The sequence below is a fragment of the Rhincodon typus genome, chromosome 3, assembly GCF_021869965.1.
Source record: "Rhincodon typus isolate 14 chromosome 3, sRhiTyp1.1, whole genome shotgun sequence".
Taxonomy (NCBI): Eukaryota; Metazoa; Chordata; class Chondrichthyes; order Orectolobiformes; family Rhincodontidae; genus Rhincodon; species Rhincodon typus.
The window spans coordinates 121,178,875-121,194,397 of NC_063334.1; the positions used below are offsets into that span (position 1 = coordinate 121,178,875).

The 15,523-nt window shown below is 41.6% G+C and overlaps 1 protein-coding gene across 1 annotated transcript in view; it reads right to left on the reverse strand.

Moving 5' to 3' along the window:
- LOC109917035 (adducin 1 (alpha)) overlaps nt 1-13,424 on the reverse strand; it is a 99,457-nt gene extending 86,033 nt beyond the window's left edge. Inside the window, exon 1 of the mRNA XM_048594118.1 lies at nt 13,128-13,424. The gene's annotated coding sequence lies outside the window, so the exon portion shown is untranslated. The remainder of the gene's footprint in view (nt 1-13,127) is intronic.
- Between the last annotated feature and the right edge of the window lie 2,099 nt (nt 13,425-15,523).

Genomic DNA, 15,523 nt, shown 5'->3' on the forward strand with positions numbered 1-15,523 from the left:
CCTTATGTTACTGTGCAGGTGTGCAGCAATGCAAAGAAATTTAAAAAGCCTACGTACTGCAAACAGGAGGTGAAATTGCTGGCTGTACCGTCACACACTACCTGTGCATTATAACACCTACATTCAAGGATTCAAGAGGTCAATCATTCACTGCTGAACAGTCTCTGATCCCCTCCTGTGACAATATTTGTGCAGTTGGTCTAGTTATGTTTCTGATAATCTCTACAGGTAACTGTGGAAATTTGATGAAACTGCTTTTGAACATCAAACGTAAGGCAGTTAGTCATTGCTTGCTGTCAATGCATGTTATTTGCCAGGTACTAACCAAAACTAAAATGTTGCCCAGGTCTTATTCCATGAAGCACAGACTACATAATTAACTGAGGAGTTGCAAAGAAAATGAAGACTGCACAATAAACAGTGAACATCTTCTAACTTCAAGTTTGAAGGAAGGCCATTGATGAATCATCCGAAGACTGCCGAGCCTAGGACAGCACATCTAAAAGGAGGAATGCTCTACATTTTGTGGGATGAAATGCTTGACCTTCAGGAATCATATCTCCCCAATTCTGGCAATGACTCTAGCCTGTGGAGATTTTCCCAATGCCCTAGTTCCCAGCAAATTCAGTTCTACTGAATTGTTTAATGCACAGTGAAATGCTGCATATTGTGTGTCAAGGACAGTACCTCCTTCCTCTGGAAAGAACTGCATTTATCCATCTGTGACCATGTCAAAGGCCTTGCTGAAATCCATATAAACTACATCAACTGCCCAACCCTCATCTACACACTTGGTTACTTACTCAAAGTTTAACTTTTTTCTTTGAAAAAAGACATGATATTCCTCTGACAAAGCCATGCCGACTAACCCTGACCAAACGTTGCCTCTCTAAAAAGGAATTAATTTTCTTCATTGGTATTTTCACCAATACTTTCCCTACTACTGATGTGACAGTCACCAATCCACAGCTTCCTGGTCTATCTCTACCACCCTTCTGTCCTTCAGTCCTCTGGCACCTCCCATGGCTACAGACAATTTAAAAGTTTGGGCCAGGGTCCCAATTAGATTATTTCCTCCCTCATATCCCACAACAGCTTGGGATAACTCATCCAGACCCGGGGATTTATCCACTATTAAATCTGCCAAAACCTTCAATACCTCAACTTCCTTCATCAAATATGCTCAAAAACTTCACAATCCATCTTCTCAATTCTGTACTTGCATCCTCCTCCTCTTGAGGAAAGACAGATAGGAATTACTCTTAACAGTCTACCGAAGTTCTTCGGCTTCATACACAAAATTGTCCCTTGGTCCCTAATAGGCCCTACTCTTTCCCTAGTTATTCTCTATCCCTTGATATGCTCACAGAATATCTTGGGATTCTCCCCAGACGTGACCACCAGTAATTTTTATTCCCCCCCTTGTTCCTTCTGTTCTCCCAATTGTTTTTAATTCAGTCCTGAATATTTCTACACATCCAGAGTTCTCTGGGCTTGTTTCTGTACTCTCCCCAAGATCTTTGTGAATGTTTCCCACTGTTCTGCTTTAGATTCACTCGCAAGTAACTGCTCCTAGTCTATTTTGGCCAAATCCTGTTTTTTTCAAATAAAATCTGCCTTACTCTAATCCAAAGCCTTCTTGCATTGGATTGGAGCAAGGCAGATTTTATTGAAATAAGGCATGATCTGGCCAAAGTAGATCCGAAACAGCTGGATGCATTCAAAATGGAATTGGAGAGAGTACAGGCCCAAAACGTTCCCCGTCAGGTGTAACACAGAAACAATCCCAAAGAACTTGAATGTCGAGGGATATTCAGAACTAGATAAAAAGCACAGGAGATGCACACGACAGGTACAAAAGGAGGAAATCAATGTAGGTCCAAGCAGAGAATATGAAGGGCTTGGGGCGAGGGCAGCATTTGGGGCAGAAAATACACCAAGGGGAAAAGAGGATAACCAGGCAAAGAGTGTGGCCTATTAGGAACCAAGGGAGCAAAATATGCATGGAGCTGGAGGTCAGTCCTCCAGTGTCAAAAAGGCACTTCACACCTGTCCTCAATTTGGAGGAAGCAGGGGGCACAGAATAAAGGAAGAGGAACTGTAAGGTTCTTGAGTAGTATGACATAGGGAGTGAGGAGGTACTGGAGGTTTTGGCAGGCTTGAAAAGTAGACAAACTCTTAGGTCCAGATGAAATGAAACCCAGGCTGCTGAGAGAGATGAGGGAGGATATTAAAAAGGAACTGTGAACTAAAATTTTAATTCCTTGCTGGCGCAGGAGTGATGAGGACTGGAAGACAACTGATGTGGTTCTATTTTTCAAGGATAGTAGAGATAAACCAGGGAATTACAGATTAGGGAGTCTGACAGTGGTAGAGAAACTATTGGAGAAAATTTGGAATTGAGTTAACCTCCATTTGGAGACGCAAAGTTTGATTACAGATAGTCAGCATGACTTTGTCAGAGGAAGTCAAAGCTAAATTTTGAAATTTAAGTGGTGGTCAGATGTAGGTGAGAGTAGTACAGTCAATGTAGTTTCAATGGATTTTGGCAAAGCCTTAGACAGACAAAGTCCCACTGAAATAGAAGATAAAAGCACATGGGATCCAGGTTAACACAGCAAGTTGGATCCATAATTGGCTTAGTGGTAGGAGACAGTTTGAGAGACTGGATGCCGGTGACCAGTGGCACACCACAAGATTAGTGCTGGGTCCCTTGTATAAAACAATATAGAATATGGGGTGGGGATGATGATAAGTAAAGTTTTTGGAAGACACGATTTTTGGCCAGGGGTTGACAGTGAGGAAGGTCTCAAGATATAGATCTGTCAGATGGGAAGATCAGTGGGAGGTACTTATCAGGGTTAAAATTGTATGAGATGTGCACTGTGGATGAAGTAACGTGGACAAGAGAGAGTATTCAACTGAAAAGCAAGGCACTTGACAGCTTACAGGAGCAGAGGCATCTAGGGGTGCTTGTCCACAGATCCCCGAAAGCATCAGGTCAGGCTAATAGCGTCTTTAAAGGCAAGTGACCCATGTGGCACAGGTTATAAAGAGCAGGTACATTAGGATGGAATTGAATGGGACTTCAGTTGGGCCACAGGTGGAGTACTGAGAGCAGTTCTGGTCACCACACTGTATGGGATGCAGAGGAGATTCACTAGAATGTTACCTGGGATTAAGCAGTTTAACTACAAAGAGGGCCCAGATGAGCTTGGCTTGCTTTTTTTGGAGTAGAGGATGTGGACAGGGGACCTGATTGATACGTACAAGATAAATGAGGGGCATGGACAAGGAAGGTACAATGCAGCCGTACACCTTAATTGAAGGGTCAGTAACAAAAGGTGCATACTTTGAAAAGGTGAAGGGCAGGAGGATTTAAGATGAGGGGAAAGGAAAAAAAAAAAAAAAAAATCTAAGAAGGGTGGTGGAAATCTGAAATGGACTGCCTGGAAATATCGTAACCTTTAAGTACTTGGATGAGCACTTCAAATGTTATAACAGTCATGGCTATTGGCCAACTGCTAGAAAGTGGAACTAGTGTAGACTTGGAGAGTAGAATTTTGTTGGTGCAAACTCAAGGAATGCAAATGTCTCTTCTGTATTGTACGATTCTTTGACCTTGTAACAATCGCTATCACAAAGCTGTAGCATTTGACAAACTAATGGGATTAAACAGCAAACAAGTTGCCAGGACATGATGGCCTACCTCTAAAGAGCTTTAAAGGAATTGGCTGCAGAAAGAGAGGCACTGGTTGAAATAGTCCAGAGTTCACTAGATTCTGGGAGGGTTCCAGCAGATTGGAAAACCACCAAATATGACACCCCTGTTCAAGAAGAGAGCATTACTGAAAACAGGAAACAATAGATCCGTTAATCTAACACCCGAGTTTATTATCAAGGAAGAAACAGCACAGCATTTAGAAAAGCTTAACACAACTAAACACGGTCAACATTGTGAAAGGGAAAGCATGCCTTTTTTTTAAAATATATAATAATAGTCAGGAATATTTAAAAGGCAGTATTGAAAGAAAGGGGAAAGGGTGTTATATTTGACTTGTAGGCCATGCTCCTGCAATTTTTTTTTTTAGGTTTTTCAAATGCTCCTCTTTGATGAATCCAGTAACCAAAATAGCATCCAAAAAACACTGGATATCTGGTGATCTACTCAAAATTTGGCTCATGGTGCACTGGAATAGATCTGGTGCTGATCTGATGCCAAAAGAAAGTTGCTTGTAGAACAGTCCCGCATGTCACTATTGTCAGTGGCCCTGGGACTCCTTTGCGACCCCCATTTGCAAGTAGGCTAGTGACAGATCCAATTGAGAATTTCTTTCCCCCCAGACAGTCCACTGAACAGGTCGTCAAATGGGTGGAAGTGGGTATTGATTCACATACAGGCCTGGGTTAACTTAAAGCTACTACAAATCCTCACCACCCCATCTGTTTTTAAGACGGCAACAATTGGAGTGTCCCATTCACTGGTGGTTACTGATTCCAACACTCTCAGGATCACAAACTGTTCCAGTTCTGCTTTCACTTTAGGCCGGAGAGAGTACGGTACTGGATGCACCTTCAGGCTCCGCAAGGGAGCCCCCTGCTTCAACCAAAGACATTGTTATACCTGTCCAAAATCTCTTGCAAACTAATTTTGAGTCCACCAGCCTATTAATGACTCTAAGCCCAACTTAACCTCAATTTCTGCAACCAGGAGCATCCAAATAATGCAGGGTAGTCACCCTTCAGTACATAGAGGCAATCCAGCACTCTGGTCTCTTAGCTGCACTTTTACCCAGTATATAGTCCTTCAGTGGCACCACTTGCTCCGTGCACATCTATGGCGTAATTTTGGCAGGCTTCAATGGCAGTGCCTTTAATTTTTCCCTAAATATTAATGCAGGAATCAGAGACACCACTGCACCCATACCCAGTTCCAGCTTTACTGTGTTCCCCTCTAATTCTAGATGAGTCCAGAAATGGTAAGCTTTTCCCTGTACCAAAACGGTTTTTAAATGAAGCTCTGCTGACTGAGCTATCTGCTTCTCCAGAGTCCTGGCTGACTCCCTGACTATTCCCTGGCTGGTGGCACATACATTATTGCCTTGTCCTCTGAACTATCTCCACTGGACATTGTCTCTTGCATGAGATGCACCTGGCAATTTCAGGCAATATAGTCCAATCACTTACACCTGCAGCACTGGGCTTTGAATACAACACTGACTCTGTGGCAAGTGGCCACATCAGCAACATTCCACAGTTGGTACTACACTGGGTATCTGCCACTTTATGCAGTCAACTGTTGCTTCACTGGCAGCCAACCCCATCAAGGTAGCAGTTTCAAAAGTTGCCTTGAAATCCAGGTTTCTCCTTGTTAGTAGGTTCCATTTGATGGTTTCATGTCAGTGGTCACATACCAAGCAGTTCTACAAGGCATCTTGGAGGAACACTCTATTATGCAATATTCCACTCACCTCTTTAAGGCAGTCACAAATTGGGAGATGGACTCCCTTTCATGACATACCTGTTTATAGACACAAACATTCCACTATGACCAAAACTTCTCAACACTTCACATAATTATTGGTTTGTCTTCTCCATGGGTTTCTCCGGTTGCACCAGACTCCTTACAATTACTGAAGTCTTTCTCCCAATGGTGCTCCCCGCTGAACACTCACCACATCATCCGTTCCCTCACTGATTGTGCTAAAGCTCTTTGTTCTTTGGTGTCGACAACAGCCAGCCTCCCCTTGCAACTGCTCAAAGACAACTTCAGTAAGCTCCCAGGTAAGTACACACCTCTTCAGCTAATCGGCTGCCGCCTGAGTCCACTCACAACCATCGCTCTCAGCCCATTCTATGGTGCATAATGTTCTTCCCTGGCTTCAATTGCTGCTAGACTACCCTCGTGACTGCTTTCCTCAAACGTTACCTCCATAAATCAGTGCCTTTTCAAAGTCCAGGCAATGTCGTTCCTCTCGACAAAGGGGACAGAAAACATTTGCACAGTTTCTGGGCCAGATCCCACTCTGGTCGCCAGTTATTATGTTTGTGCTTCACTTGAACGATAGATAGAACGCAAGGCAGAGTAAACTCAAACTGGGAATACTTTAATGTGGGTCCTCTCGGCTCCACAGTTGGTCTTAACTGCCTGTGTCACCTCTTAATGCGCTCTCTTAAAAGGGGTAGCACATACCCCAACTACACAACAGATCCCTTCCATTTCTCTTAACTTTCTACCAGGCCCAAATTTTGTAAAAGGAGCCAATTTAACCAGGCTCTCAGTTAACAAAGAGGGAGAGTTTATTAATCACCAAACACGAGAAGAATTAACAATGACACTCAAGAAGTTTAACACCATCCAGGACAAAAGCAGCCACTCAATTCTTTGCGAATGTAGTGCCATTCACTCCATCCAACACCTGTGGCAGCAGTGCTTACCACTTACAAGATGCACTGCAGAAATTCACCAAGGCTGTTTAGACTACACCTTCCAAACCCACAATGACTACGATCTTGAAGGTAAGAGAGAGTAAATAGTGGGACCACCTACAAGTTCCCTTCCAAGCCACTCACTATCCTCAAGTGGAATAGCATAGTTGTTCCTTCAGTACCAGTGGATCAAAATCTTTGATCATTCATGTTTACTGACCAAGTGACAACTGCTATGTACAGGTCATAAGCTACCATGTCAACTGGCATCTATTGAGGGCACTGAATGTTGGCACTGACTACTCTTCAATGGCACAACCCCAGCAAATTCAAATACCCTTGGACAGCACCTTCTAAACCCATGACCACTTCCATCCAGAAGGACAAGGACAGCAGATTTATTTCTCCCCCCCCCCACTTTATTCATTCATGGGATGGGGGCATCGCTGGCCAGACAGCATTTATTGCCCATCCCTAATTGCCCAGAGGGCAGTCAGCATTAACGACGTTGCTGTGGGTTTGGAGTCAATGTAGGCCAGACCAAGTAAGGATGGCAGTTTCCTTCCCTGAAGGACATTAGTGAACCAGATGGGTTTTTTGACAATCGAAACTGGATTTCCAGGCATCATTAGAATCTTAATTCCAGATATTTATTGAATTCAAATTCCACCATTTGCCTTGGTGGGCTTCGAACGCAAGTCCCCGGAACATGATCTGGGTCTCTTGGTTAACGGTCCTGTGACAATACCACTAGGGCATTGCCTCCACATTTCCTACATGGGAACACCACCATTGCAAGTTTCCCTCCAAGCCACTCACCATCCTGACTTAGAAATACATCACCATTTCTTCAGTGTCACTGGGTCAAAATTCTGGAACTCTCAAAGGCATTGTGGGCCACAGTACAGCACGTCAACTGCAGCGATTCAAGGCGGCAGCTCACCACCACATTCAAGAACAACCAGTGACAGGCAATAAATGCTGGCCAGCCAGCAACACCCACAAGTGAAAAAAAATTATTTAGCAGGATTATAAAACTGAAATTTAGCTTTGATTTTGTCACCTGGATTTGCTAAAAATTTCAATGAGGATGAGAAAGAGGTGCTCCTTTTTCTATTAATACTCTTCTCAACCTCTAGTACTTAGCTCTTGCTTTGGTACAGGGAGGTGTTTAACAATTTGGTGAGTAACTAGTGAATTATCCTATTAGTAATAAAATAGTTTAAGGTTATATTATGGCAGGTAAACTCAGCTAGTGGAAGGTACATCCTGCAATACATACGAAGTCATAGACCCAGCATGTACTCAAGTGAAACACACCTGCAGGAAATGTCATTTACAGTTTATTATTGCTACCTATGTCTACATTCAACAATGATAGTTCAACTCTGTCTGTAAACAAAATATTTCAAAAGCTAACAGACAAAATTCAATCAAACTCAGCACATATAGTATGACCCATGAATAATAAAAGTGCAAATCCTGGAGCTTTATTAAAGGATACATCTGTTAACATGGAGAGATAGGGAAAATTGATAATTTTTTTAAAAAAAAGATTGTTGTGGATTGTCTCAGCTGGTATTGTAAAATTGGTCACAGCTGTCAAAATATGAGCGGAGTTCAGTTCTCAAAAGGGGTCACTAGATCCAAAACTTCAACTCTGCTTTCTCTTCAAAGATGCAGCCAGACATGCTGAGTTTTTCCAAGCAAATTCTGTTTTTGTTTGAGAGTTTTCAGATTAGGTTGCTGGATGTGTATTAGCCTGAAGCCACCTCAGTGAAATGACAGCACAAGAATTTTTTTTCCCCCCAAACTTAAGCTACAGAGCATCAGTAAGAAAAAAAAAAGTCCCACAGAAGAGCTGTGTAATTGTAATATCATTACTAGTGCGCCCTCTTCATTTGTTTACTAATCTGTATGATTTCCCAACTCTTTAATGAAAAACTTATTCTTTTCAAAAAGGTTCTTTCTGGGCCTAGCTTTCAAATTTACAAAGTACTACGCAACAACAATAACCAAAAAAGTAAAACATTAAATCTTTCCTACTGTCTTTCATCCCCTTCTATATTTTCCCAATAAATGTTTTGAAAGTAAATTTTAACTTGGAGGCATCTAAGACAATTCAGATTTTTGTTTGTTTCCCTTTGCTTATTCTTTAAAAGATTATACAGGTGCTTCTCTGGATACAAGTTCTTTTTAAAACGTTTTAAGCAATATATAAAAAGTTGGGCATCTTGCCAATCCAGAACAGCCTGACAGTTCAAGCCTCAAGTATGCTTTAATATCTGAAGGAGGACAAGGTAGACAGATGAATGAAGGAAACCTGTCTAATTGACGTTGGATGCCTAGCCACCAGCCCAGGAGTCTCTTATTTCTTTGATACCTTATAACAAAGATGCATTTGAAAGTTTGCAAATTCAACAGTTTGGTTTTTGAATTAAAATGTTTAAATACCAAAATGTTGCACCAAAATGAAAAGGCAGACCTCAAGAAAATCGTAACTTGCAAGTTCCTCTTATAGCATTGCTCCTCCTTCAGCATCCTTGGATCAAAATCCTGGAACTTCCTTCCTAACAGCACTATGGCTGCCTCTACAAATTGAAGGAATGCTATGGCTCAAAACAAAAACAGCAGCTCATTACCACCACCTTCTCAAAGACAATTAGGGATGGCTAGTAAGTGCCGACCTAGCAATGGCTATATCCCATGAACACTTTTTGCTGTTTAAAAAAAGCCCTTGAGAAAATATTATTTTGTCCCCTATTCTGCATTAGATGTCTTTTGAAATAGTCTAGACAGCAGCTATAATAGATATTTGGGGATTAGACACATGAATAAGCTGAATAAGTAATCATTTTAAATGCTTGAGCGAACAATCAGAATGTTTTAAAGATTAAAAACTCAAGGAAAGTAAAACTATAGTGCAGAAATCCATTTTGGTTTTAGTGGTGTACTTTGCTAGTTCTTGGCTTCAGTACTGACCTCCAGAGGAATACCATGTGTGGTCGTGCCAAAGAAGATCCTGCAATACCAAGTGCAATTTCTAAAAGGACATCCATACCAACTCTGCATTGGAGTCTTCAGTCACGTGAAGACCCACAAACGAAATCACTAAGAGCTTGGATTTACTGGATGTACTAGATATACATGGGATCTTACAGCACCCATCCTAAGTACTAAATCATCCCCTCCCAAATAAAAATAAATCAGACACTTCAAAACAGTATTGAGGCACAAAAATCTTAATATATTTATATACTGACGATTTTTTTTTTTTTAAAATAAAACAATAGACCTAGTGCAAAAAAGTAGGACTACTGCAATCAGTAGTGTATTTCTGGCAGTACAGACTCGATGGGCTAAAGGGCCTCTTCTGTACTGCATGATTCCACATTCAATGAGAAAGTCAAGATGTCACACAGAGCTGGATGAAGAGCAAACAGCCTATCCGCACACCCAAATACACAATAATGAAAATGCACAAAAGTGACAGAGAAGCACACGCTTGATGAACACGAAACAAGCTACCAGTCTCTTGTAAATGCACAAAATGACAAGCTCTTTTGAACTGAAAACAACTTATAACTGATGCCTTCAATTCAGATCAAATATATTAAAATAGCCAACATACTAAAAATTAAATCTTATTTCTGTACTCAAATGTAATAGCTAAATACGGTAACAGTCAACTTGGCAGGAAACAAAGGGTTAAAAGCAAAACCTAGCAAGCATGTATTTTGTCTAGCTGGCCTAGCTAAAACGATTAAGCTTAAAGCTGCATACAGGCATCTGCTGAGAGCAATTACTAACTTAATTATTTGCCAAACTATACTCAGTGTACCATCTGTATAGTATAAATTTTAAAAAATTTAAAATTTTAAAATGTCAGAAATGTTAGAGTAATAGAGATCTTTCGTGCTTAATACTTTAAACATACTTTTAAAATTAAAATTAGCAGTACTTGGAGCTATAAACAACTTTCTCACATTCCATTCATTTCAATTGATCTCAGAAGCGCTAACATGGTTCATTCATTATTTACGTAAGCCAGAGAGGTAACAAACCAACGCACTGGGAGGAAAATGGCAAAGGAGAATTATGAAATTAACCTAAAAAAAAAAACAGAAGACTACATCTAAATAATTTAAAATAACCAAACTGTTCTGCTTTAGTTGTACCACAACTTTGGAATCTTCCCAGACAACCATTTGGTCCACTTCAAAAATAAGGCTCGCAAATCTGATTTCAGCAGAAAGCTACAAATTAAGAGGCCAGCATGATAATGGAACTATGAAAGCTGAAAAACTGTCTTCCAGTTTCAAAGCAGGAAATACTGCAAGAGCCTATACTCAAACATTTATCTGTCTCAAACAAAATTCAGCTCCTCCTCAGCCTTGTTGTATGATACAATTGTATCAATTCACAGACAAGGAAGAAGCCATCATGTTGAAGTTATATGGTGCTCCAATTAAACCACACCTTGAATTCTCTATTCATTTCTGGTCATGGAGCTCAAGGTGAGCAAGCCTTAAAAGCATAATAAAAAGACTAGAAGCACTGCCCACTGTTAGAACGCTCGTTTACGAAAGCTTAAAAAAAACACCAACAGGCCAATGAGACAGGACATTATAAATACTAAGTATCACAGAAAAGATTAATTAACTTTGATAAACTAAGCCATAGCTGCAAAACAAAGCAAGATAGTTTTTAAAAAAGGTTAGGTTGAAGATTGAACCACTTAAATTTTAAATCTAGAATGGTCTTCCAGCTTGGATAATGAAAGCAAAAATATTTCCTCCAACCCTCCTCCCAAAAATGTAATTAAAAGCTGTAGAGTCAGAGATATACAGGACAGAAACAGACCCATCGGTCCAATTTTCCGTACCAACCAGGTATCATAAATTATTCTAGTTCCACTTGCCAGCATTTGGCCCATATCCCTCTAAACCCTTCCTATTCATGTAGCCATGCCTTTGAAATGTTGTAATTGTACCAGCCTCCACCACTTTTGGCAACTCATCCCATACTTGCACCTCTCTCTGTATGAAAAAGTTGCCCCTTAGGTCCCCTTTAAAGCTTTCCCATCTCATCCTAAACCTATGCCCTCTAGTTTTGGACTCCCCCACCTTGTCTATTTACCCTATCCATGACCCTCATGACTTTAATTGAATGGGGAGGGTTTAGAAGTGGTGCAGCAATTTCTATGAGTATCAGTATTTTTTTTTAAAAACTTGTTAACAGAATGAGGGCATCACTGGCTAGGCAGCATTTATTGCCCATCCCTAATTGCCTAGAGGGCAGTTCAGAGTCAACCACATTGTTGTGGATCTGGAGTCACATATACACTGGAGATGGCAGTTTCCTTTCCTAAAAGGACATTAGTGAACCAGATGGGTTTTTCCGACAATCGACAATGGTTTCATGGTCATCATTAGATTCTTAATTCCATGGCTGGATTCGAACCCGTGTCCCCAGAATATTGTCTGGGTGTCTGGATTAACAGTCCAGCGATAATACCACCAGGCCATCGCCTCCCCCGTAGCAGTATACGGGTCAAATTTTACTTCTCTTTTGGTGCTCGTCATACAAGTCGCGTATTTATTTTACGAGGGAGGGGGAAGGTCGGCAGGAAGTAAGGAATAGCCTCATAGTCAATAGCAACCTTATTTTAAGATTGCTCTGAACATAACCTTTGTCATCTGATTTACACCTTCTAACTATACAAGATTGGTTATGGTTCGTCTAGTGAAATACCTAATAGCAGATTTTCCAGAGTGCCTCAAGCCCACCCACTTAATTAAATATTGATGATCGCGTTCGTGTCCAACGGCAGAAACATGGACTCAGATCGGAAAAACTAAAGAAAATGAAGCAAGCCTTATTCCAGGGTTCTTCATAGATCACACACTGCCTTCAGAACATAGACGTTCCTTTCCAGGGTCCTTTATAGTTCACAGGCTGCCCTCAAAACAAACATTTCCTTGCAAACTGGAGATCAGTGCTGCTGTATCCGATGTTACAAACAAACGCATTTATTCCAGAATATTTAACAATAAAATCAGAATATGGGCAGATTACACGAACCAGCAGCATTGAAGGTAGTCGATTATATGAAAGGCAGGATGAAGTCCACAGAAGCGAACAGCAACACTTGTCAAATGCAGTTACACTGATCGCGTTATATTAAATTCATTCAGTCCATAAGGGCTGCTATTTCTCTTCCACCCCTAGATTGCAACATCTGCTACACCGCGATTGTGTTTATCGACATCAGGCAGCTTGTCATATTTCACATTGCAGGACTGACACGCCGTATATTAGAAGCCGGACAGGATGCAGTGGTTGGGGCCGTGTGTGCGCGCGCGAAGGGGGAGGGTTTTGTTCTTTTTCGTTGCAAAATTAAAACATTAAATAAATGGGGATCACGAAACGAATTGAGCATTATGGTTGCCGACAAGCAAAATACAGCGTTGCCCGTAGAGAGAGAGGGAAAGAAAATGGATGGTAATAACATCGATTGACGAAGAAAACGTTCACCGTTCGAGGCAATATGAAAAAAAAACACACAAAACGCCAGTGTGAACCGCCACCACAAATAACACCAAACTGACGCGGAGCTCGACCAGCCGTCAGTTTACAGTCGCTGGGTTCACACTGAACGGCAAAATCTTCCTCAACCCTTTGCTGCAGCTTCCTACCTTTCCACTGGAGAAACACCGTCGCCAGTCTCTACGCGTAGGTTATCGATTCTTTTTTCAATAAACGGTAAAGATATTGGCTTTATTGCCTCCCCCACCACCTTAAGAGCCACCCTAAAGTCGATTTCTTTCCTTTTGCTCTCTATATTCCCTTTCACCCCTCCTCCTTTAACTCCGCCTCTCTAGTACAAATACATGGACGTGGGTGCGGCAACAGCAGCAGCGCGTCCAGAAAAAGAGAGCAGACCACGACGACTACGGACAACAAGCCGAAAACGACTCGCGCTAACATCAGCCTCTCCCATTGGACCAGGGTTTGAGGGCGGGGGACGGAAGGGCGGGACTATTTCAACATACTTGCATTCCATTGGTCAGATTTCCAATCGTCTCCACCCGCTCCCGACTCCCCACTCCGCCCGCTGCTTCTCGCTCCTCCTGACGCCAGAAACTAGACATCTTCCCTCCTCACGGCCGCGCGCGCCAAGGCCGATGTCGTTCGACGTGCGCGCGAAACTCCCTCCACCGTCTAACGGCCAGGGCGCGCGCAGTTAATCGGTTTAAATTGGCATTCAGCGGTCAGTGGGAATGGGTTGCTTTGTCTGTCTTTTGTTGGTCCTGATTATTTTCGTGTGGTATTTTGTACCTGTTTGCGTTGAAGAAAGATGTGGATTACAAATAACAACTTTTGCTTGAAAGAATGGAACTTGCATTATAAAATATGATTGAAACAGATGGATGTTTGATGATGGGTGCGGACACGATGGGCCGACGATCTTTCAGTGTTGTGAAAACTATGACTCAAAATTATTATTTATGATATTGGTTAAGGGATAGGGCTTTAGCAGAGCTTGCAACCCTTTCCCCCCACTCCTTCCTCTTTGCAACCACCTGAGTGGAGCTCAGTTTAATGTGTCACCTGAAAGATGTCATTTCTGACAATGTAGCACTTAGCACTGCACTGGAACCTCAAAATCGAGGCTGGGCCTCTTATTGGAAGTCGAATTTGACTATGAATCAGAAAATTGCAGGTTCGACAATGCTATCCCAGAGTGATAGGAAAAGTAAATCCCCCCAACAATAGTACTCTGAAGATGTTAACACTTCACCGAAGTTCGGTATTGTGAGCCACCTCACCCAAATGGATATATTTGGGTGCACAATTCATGGAATCACACAAGTCCTAGCTGACACTCACATGTTCAACTGCCCTTACATTCCTCCTGTAGGGTAGACGGAACAGCAATGAGGAGGAAGAAGCCATGATGGGAACGCTTATTGCGACCCTAATTATGAGCAAATGCACAAAGTGGGTTACACAGGAGGTTATACCAGGTAATTGGCATGTATTATTCCATTACAAAATGCTGACAACGATTTTGCTTGATCATACACTTTAACAGTACATTTATAGTGACAATGGATTTCACGATCCATATCTGATGATGGAGGAAGGATTATATCAAGAGAGAGTTGAGGAAGTAATTAAAACAGACTGACGTGGAGAAGTAAAGCCTGGGCAATTGACAATTCGGAGTTCAGTCGTAAGTGAATTGGGAAGTTATTTTCTGGAGTTGGACACACAAGAAAAGTTGCAATAAAAGCAATTGAGATCAGGTAGCATGTGTGGAGAGAAAGAGAGTTAATGTTACATCACAACTGGAAGGATCAGAACAGAAAGAAGTGACTTTGGTGGAGGGTTAGGTAATGTGAGTATTGAGGAATATAAGGAAATGGTTAGAGATGGTTTTGTGATGGAGATGATGGGAGAATAGAGATAATGTGCAATGGCACATCTTCGAAAGTGACGAGTAATTGGAGTAAGAACATTGCTTTGCAAGGAAAAGTTAAGTTGGAACAATGGAACAGTGAAATTGGAGAAAAGATCAGAAAGTGAGTGGTAATTAGTGTCATAGAGATGTACAGCACAGAAACAGACCCTTCAGTCCAACTTGTCCATGCCGATCAGATATCCTGTATAAATCTAGTCCCATTTGCCAGTATTTGGCCCATATCCCTCTAAACCCTTCCTATTCATACATCCATCCAGATGCCTTTTAAATGTTGTAATCATACCAGCCTCCACCACTTCCTCTGGCAGCTCATAAAAATATGGAACGCTTCACAAATTTGCGTGTCATCCCTGCAAAGAGTAAAATTACTGATAATCTAAATGCAAGGCTGAAGGAGGGAAGAAGTGAGGGTGCCAGTGAGAAACTCTCAGTCGGGTAGGGACACAGTGGAGAAACAGAATTTTTAAAAAATGAGGTCAGGAGGTGCATTTTGGCAGACTTTAGTTTTTTAAAAATCAATTTGGTACCAATTGAGAATCTCCCTCTATAACAATTTCAAATTCCTCGGAGTCCCACTAGACCCCTTAAAAAGTGGCATAAAATCGC